The sequence below is a fragment of the Trichechus manatus genome, unplaced genomic scaffold (genome assembly GCF_000243295.1).
Source record: "Trichechus manatus latirostris isolate Lorelei unplaced genomic scaffold, TriManLat1.0 scaffold00364, whole genome shotgun sequence".
NCBI lineage: Eukaryota > Metazoa > Chordata > Mammalia > Sirenia > Trichechidae > Trichechus > Trichechus manatus.
The window spans coordinates 222,124-229,740 of record NW_004444300.1 but is presented as its reverse complement, the minus strand read 5'-3'; the positions used below and the strand labels follow the sequence as shown (position 1 = coordinate 229,740).

The following is a 7,617-nucleotide window of genomic DNA, read 5'->3' as shown; positions in this document are numbered from 1 at the left end:
AGTTAGGAGCTGGTTGAATGTTCATGGGGAATCAGGGGCGGAGGGGAGGAGTGTGCTGTCACGGAATGGGGTGAGCGGTTGAGGTCTCATAACAATGTATGTAAAAAAAAAAATTCTGTATGGGAGACTAACTTGAAATGTAAACTTCATTTAATTACAACAGTAAAAAAAAATCTGATTAAAAAAAGAATAGAATAAAAAAATGCTACATGAATGTTTAAAAAAATGTAGATGTGTGCAAAGCAAACATAAACCTCACCCTTCATTTCCCTTCTTCTCTTTCTACTCTTCTCAGTAGAAATAACAGGTGTCTACGTTTTGAAATATATTGATCCAGTCTTCTTTCCATAAAAGTATATAATTTTTATGCACATAAAAAAGATATATTTATGGATATCTTGTTTGTTTTTGCACATACAGGATATGGAAGGCTGCATTTTCATTCTAATTTATATAGTATAAAATTTTTATTTTTATTCAAATGTAGTGGTTACTTTTAAAGTATATTTAAAACGTTCTCACCAGGCACTCCTTGGAAACCATATGGGGCAGTTCTACTCTGTCCTGTAGCGTTGCTATGAGTTGGAATTGACTCAATGGCAGTGAGCTTGGTTTTTTGGTTTTCTAGTTAGATAAATAAAGAAAAAAAGAGAAAACCAAATCGTTGCTGTTGAGTTGTTTCTGACTTATAGCGATGCTAGAATTTGCTAAAAATATAACTTTATTTTTGTTATGTTTGGGTCATACAAAACAGAGATTGGTGATGTTGTTAGAAAGTACAGAGATTTTCTGCACTGTTCCTTTTACACCTTAAAAATTACTTACTGGGATTTGGAGTGCAAATTTGGGATCACAATAAGGTAAAGGATGGAATTGTGGGACTTGACAGGTCTTGTCAATGGGTATGTGTTCCATGGAAAGCCAGACTGAAGAGAAGATGTGTAAGGAGAGTGCCTAGTTTGGGAATTATTCCAGCAATGCCTCCATGCACAAATATAGTTTATAATGTTTAAGGAATGGAAAAAATGGTTAAACAAGTAAATAAACTTTTATTCTGGTTTCACTTTATGCATATGCTAGCAAATGTGATGAGTTGAAAAACATATAAAACATGGCTGTTACACTGAAATAACTTTGATCTTGAAGTGGAGGGTGGGAAGTGACAGCAGTCATATAACACCTTTATCTCAAACTGCACCTGAGACGTTCAAGGAAAGTTTATACTTAATATAGTTATATTTTACTTCTCAAAATTTTGCCTTTTCATGAAATATCATCTTTCATTATGTCCTACTGGACAAATTTAATAGAAGAGCATGCATGTTCTATATATGCCTTATAAGCAGTTAAGATTTTGACTGGAGGAACTCGGCAGTATGGTTTTTTTGCCTCAGTTTAATATACTCGTTTCTGTCAAGTCGTTTCTGACTCATATTGACCCTACAGGACAGAGTAGAATTGTCCCATAGGGTTTCTCAGGCTGTAATCTTTGGAAGCAGACTGCCACTCCTTTTTCCTGTCGACGGGCTGGTGGGTTTTAACCACCAACCTTTTGGTTAGCACCTGAGCGCTTTAAACACTGTATCACCAGAGCTTCTTGGATTTAATATATATGCATATAATTTTTTGAATGACGCATTTTTGAAACATTTGGGGCCTGAATTAAACAACTAAATTTATAAGCATAATTGGCCTGTGTAGTAACACTGTAATCACCCAACCAATTCTACAGATACAATAAAAATTTGCAGAAGCAACTCCTTTGTTCAGACTTTTAAATCTATCATAATCTAAGTTAGCATTTGTGGTAAAGAATGTTTCCATAAACAATTTTTCTAATGTGTAGAACCAAAACTTTTTGAAATTCAAATCTTTAGATTGACTAAAATGTGTATTTAGAAGATATAAATACAAATTTTGTCATATTTCTTTTCCCCTATGTTCTTCTTGTATGAAACTCTGCATGTGTTCAAAAATAAAGTCACCTTCATATCAGGTGCTGCTTGCTCTATGAATCTGAAAGTCAGAATTTAAAAGCATAGGTTTTTGAGTATTTGAGATAAACCTGATGCTAGCCCAGTTAAAGGTGAATACAGTGGACAGTGAACGCATGATAAACAGATGGTGATTGAACAAGTATACTGAATTATCAGTATAAAATATCAGAAATTGTGGCAAACAAATCAGACAGTAGATGTGGGAGTGCATATAGACTGTAAATACTACTTCTGTTTCTAAAAATCTGTAGTACAGTAGTATGAAACTTGGGTATTAAGCATAATCAGTTGGATCAAGTTAGGAAATTGAACATGTAATAAGAAAATGTGTGTGTGTATGTCTGTGAAAGTCTACAAGTCAGTTGACCCAGGAACAACTGAGATATCTGATTTATTCATTTCAGACCAGAAATCATATTAAAACTTCATTTTTCAGAAGGCTCTTAAAAATTACAGTTCCAACAGCCCTCAAACCAAAGAAAATAAAATAAATCATAGAACGAAATTAAAGCGATGTTTAAAGAGCTATTTCTTTTTAGCTCAATTACAGCACCGTGAGGGAAAAAAAAAAAAAAATCCATGACTATCATAGATAAAAACAAAGTGAATGTCACTGAAAAATGTTTCTTACCTCCCCCCACTGAGGTGTAAAATATATACAGAAATTTGATACTATATGTAAGAAACTTTACTTTTCATTGTTCTGATTTATTTTCTTTAAACCCAGTTTACCATTATGTATATTTTTTTTATTGTTGTAAAAGTGTTGTTTTCATGATGCTGAATCTGATTCCAGTTCTTTTTCTTTTTTTATCAATATTTAATATACTGGCTACCAGTTCTAATCAGGAAAAATTCTTGGAAATCTCTTCATTCTCACAGTATGTTCATCAGAAACTACTGATGTACAAACTATAAAAGGTACAAGTTTCCAGAAAGCATATGTGTTGATTACTTCATTCTCTGATACACTTTATAACAATTCTCAATGATCGACTCTTTCAATCTTGTAAGCGTCAGTGTGTACAGTCTCAATAGTATATAGTTTCATGCCTTTGGACAGGAAGGCTAGTTTACAACTAGTGAAAAACTAGGGAAGTCTTAAGTTTTAATGGCTGATAAACTTTACACTTAAAAAGCAGGAAAATACCTTTCCTTTTTTGCTACTTAAGAATGTAGCAGAAACGTATGCTGAGATAATTCAGTTAATCCTTATTTTTCTGTAAATTTTATCTCAGAATATTTCTAGAAGAGTGATGCTTCAAAGAAATCACTGCTGGGACCAGCTTCCATTGCAGTCTCTAGTGCTGGGCACCTGGCTATTCTCTTTCATGGATTTATCCAGGCACCAATTACTTTTTGGAAATCCTGGTGGTGTAGTGGTTAAGAATTTGGCTGCTAACCAAAAGGTCAGCAGTTCAAATCCACCAGTCGCTCCTTGGAAACCCTGTGGGGCAGTTCTAGTCCGTCCTTCCTATAGGATCACTATGAGTTGGAATCGACCTAATGGCAATGGGTTTTGTTTTTTAGTTTTGATTACTGTTCACGTTCTGTAGGGTTAATTTTACTGTCATACTCATTGAGTTGGTTGCCTTTTAGGTAGTGGAATTTGAGCATTGTGATTGGGTTATTATATGTGGAAACATCCAAGCAAAGGTCAAATGTTCTAATTTCTTTTTTAGCAGTAGAGACCCTTTATTTGATCTTATATATATAAAATTGCATCTTTTTATATATTGCTAAAAGAGTTTATTTAGGAATGCTTTTTTCTCTTAAATGTTTAGACCATTTCACTAGTGTAAATATTTAGGTCTTTCTATTTTTTTCTTCTTTTGAGGATGAGATGTCTCAGCCAGGTTTCAGCCAGGAGACAGAAACTGCAAAATGCATTTGAAGAATGAGAATTTAACATGAAGAACCATTAACTAGGAGTACAGTGTTTAACTAGTTAACTGAAAGGGCAAACAACTGATAACTTATTCCCAGCTAACCTAGTGTTTCCACATTGAGCCCATGAATGAAAAAGATATTGTGGTAGAAAGGAAGACATGAAATTCTTCTAGAATGAGACTTTCTAGTTTCTGTCACTGTAGAATGTTTTGCTTGTGAGCAGCACAAGAGCATCCTTGAAATGATATCATTTTTTGAGGACTGAAACCAATCAGTTAAGCATAGTTACTTACATTGGAACCTTCCAAATTGGAAGAGGAAGGGATTTATCCTTACTGGGATTAGGATATATTCTGAGTATGGTTTGTCTTTCTTTAAGTACTTTGGCTAACACCACTACCCACGGGCTCAAAGACTGACTGATTTCCAACATGAAATTCTGCATAATATTTTCTTGAACCAAGGAATCAACTTTATAGCAAAGAAAGTGCATAAAAGCACACATAACTATGAAGACTACTGATCCTACTACATATTGCAACAAGTAGGAGCTGTCAATCTGATAGAACATTGGACTAGCTTTTTAAAATTGCAACTGAGTCACCATCTTGAAGATGACACACTGCAGACTTGGAGGTCTGTACTTCAAGATATATACTTTGAACAAATGACTTTTAGATTTGTCTCTATCCCTTGTGATAAAAAAATGTATCTGAAAATCAAAGGATAAAGATGACAGTGACACCTCTCACTTCTCCTATTGTAGTAAAAGTAATGAGTAAATACTTAAGCAGTAGAAATAGGTTTAAAGAAATAGATAATGTATTCAGTTATGGCTATGTTAAATGTGGGATGCTTAAGTGGATATTTCTAACAGGCAGGTGGGTGTAGAATTTTGGAGTTCCAAAGACAGATCTGGTCAGCAAAATCTGATATAATATCGTGGTTTGCTCAATCTTTTTATTGTTATCTTCATATCTTTGTTCCTTAATGTGTAGACGGCAGGATTCAAGATAGGGATGATAGCAAAGTCAACAATGAACAGATATTTATCAAGTGATGATGTGGGGAAAGGCCATACATAGAGAAACGTGCATGGAGTGAAAAATAGAACAACCACAGTGATGTGAGCTGACAAAGTGACAAACACCTTTGATAAATCGCCTGAGGAATATTTCCAGACAATGACCAAAATGAAGGCATTGTAAAGGATTAGCAGGAAGAAGGTGCCTATGCTCACAAACCCACTATTGGCAGCAATAATAAACTCAAATTTGTATCCATCTGTGCAAGCAAGTTTTATGATCCTGGAAAAGTCACAGTAAAAGCTATCTACTTCATTAGGCCCACAAAAAGGTAATTTTATAATAAAAACAAACCGAAACATAGCATGGATAACCCAGTTACTCAGCCAGTGACTACATATGAAACATAGTTTAGGATTCGTGATGTTCAGGTAGTGAAGAGGCTTACAAATGGCTATGTACCTGTCAAATGCCATGGCTATGAGTAACACCATCTCCACTCCTATGATGTGGATGAAACATATCTGTGTCATACAGCCTTGAAAAGAAATTGCTTTGTATTCATTTTAAAGGTCTGTGATCATCTTGGGGACTGTGGAAGAGGAAAGACCCACAGCAATGAGGAACAGGTTGGCCTGTAGAAAGTACATAGGGGAAAGTAAGTGGGAATCAAGAATCGCCAAAAAAAAGATTTCCCAGGATGATCCCTAAATACAGCAAAGAGAATGTTAATGTGAGAAAAACTTTAGTTTCCCAAGAACTGGAGAGTCCCAGCAACACAAACTCAGAAATCACAGAGTCATTTAGTTTACTCATTGACTGGGACAGAAGAGCTGATTTTCAAATGACCTGTAGATAGGAATTGAAGAAGTGTCAGAATCAGTGGCACTAAAATTTGATTTTCTATTTACCCTGCTAATTTGTTTTATGAGTGACATATACTGGAATTATACGTCGATGAATGGATAAGAAGAAAAAAAAAGAAAATGAAAATATGGCAATGACTAATGCTGATTACAAGAAAAGAGAAATAGAATTTTGAATATATTAGATGAAGGCAAATGGTGCTACTTCCTTTCTTATTCTAATATCAAAACTTTTGTTTTTGCCCTTCAAAGATTTAAAGAGATTTTCACTGACCACTTTCCTACATGTTTTCCCACCTCTATAATCTCAAAAATTTTCTGTAGCCTGCACATTAACATTCTCGCACTAACTTGCAAATTTGCTTTCGCTGAATTTCTTGCTTTACTGGACAAATAGAGATCAGAGGGGATTTCCTTAAAACTCTTAGCAAATTGATATACTGAACAGTTATTGGATAGATTTCAACATCCAGCTCTGATTAAAATTCTAGAAATATGTTTTTGTGGCTGTTGAGAACTGTCAAGTTGGTTTCAACTCATAGTGACCTCATATGATTATTTTGAGGACTAAATGAGTTGAAACAAGAAAAACATCAGAAAATGTTCTGATATATGGTAAGTAGTCAGTGTTATCTATTGTGATGATTTTGATGATAGGAAACCAACCAAATTTCTTCAGTCTGGGAAACTGTAATTGACTTCTTTTAGTGAACATAAAGCTAGCATGCTTTTTCAAGTGTGGTCAGTTGTAATGGAGTAGTCAGGGCATGGGCATTATTTTTCTGATCCTAATATTCAGAGAGAAAGAGGATGGAAGATTCAAGATTCTTCACATATCACTTTAACAAAAATACCTGTGCTTTGAAAAATACCTTATGTCCATCTCATAATATGATTAAAATGATGAGAATGAGACCAGAGGGCTATAAAACAACGTGGGTGAAAATCATTGAAATAAAGAGAACTAACAAAGGAAAAAGGGAGGCAGAAAGAGAAATAAAATGTGAGAAGCAAAAAAAGGAGGGGTAAGTATGCAAACAAATACTAGAGAATTAGAGCAGGTTTCCTACCTACTTGCTTAGTCTCAGGTTTTACCTGCAACAGCTTCAAGGATTGAAAAACACAGAGGTTAACTCCTTTTTTAGATTCACCATCATTTCTCAAGACAAATAGTTATAAATAGTTCCCATCATTAGGAATGAAACCAGTTAGCAGAACTGAGTATTAATGATCAATATTTACTCCATATGGAAACTTGGTCTTTCTTATGTACATTGGATTTTCCCAAGGGCCAAGTATCATGAGATGCAAAAAAGAGTAATAGGGAAATTGAGCAAATCAATGTGATGATCAGTAATTTTGCAGCTCTGACAGTATTTTTTCCAAGTTGAGAATTTAAGATGTTCACTTTTGATGTTCATTGAATTTTTAAGTTATTAGAGCTATTATAATATCTTTTTGTCATCAATATCAAGTTCAAGATCAGCTACCATGATGTACCCTTAACTGTTACTTCCATTTAGGATTTTGAGAAATAATGAACTGATATTTGAACAAATCATGGGAGACTGAGTAAATCTCCCGTTTGCATTATCAAGGATAGAGCAAATATAGACACAGAAATTTTACTGTGGGTTTTAATTCTACAATTATTCTATGTGGAATTCTAGACTTTTTTTTTTTTTGAAAAAGCACCACTGAAGAAACAGAGTGACCTACGTTGGACTCATTGAAAGATTTCTTTGAGTTCTAGCTGTACAACTGTTTCTTGGGGTCTGTGATGGTTAAGATTGTTTGTCAACTTGGCTGGGCCGTGATTCTCAGTGGTTTGACAGTCAT

At 34.4% G+C, this 7,617-nt stretch overlaps 1 pseudogene; it reads right to left on the bottom strand.

The window, feature by feature from the left end:
• Nucleotides 1–4,806: 4,806 nt before the first annotated feature.
• LOC101355166 (olfactory receptor 4F15-like) lies at nt 4,807–5,728 on the bottom strand (annotated as a pseudogene).
• Nucleotides 5,729–7,617: the final 1,889 nt, after the last annotated feature.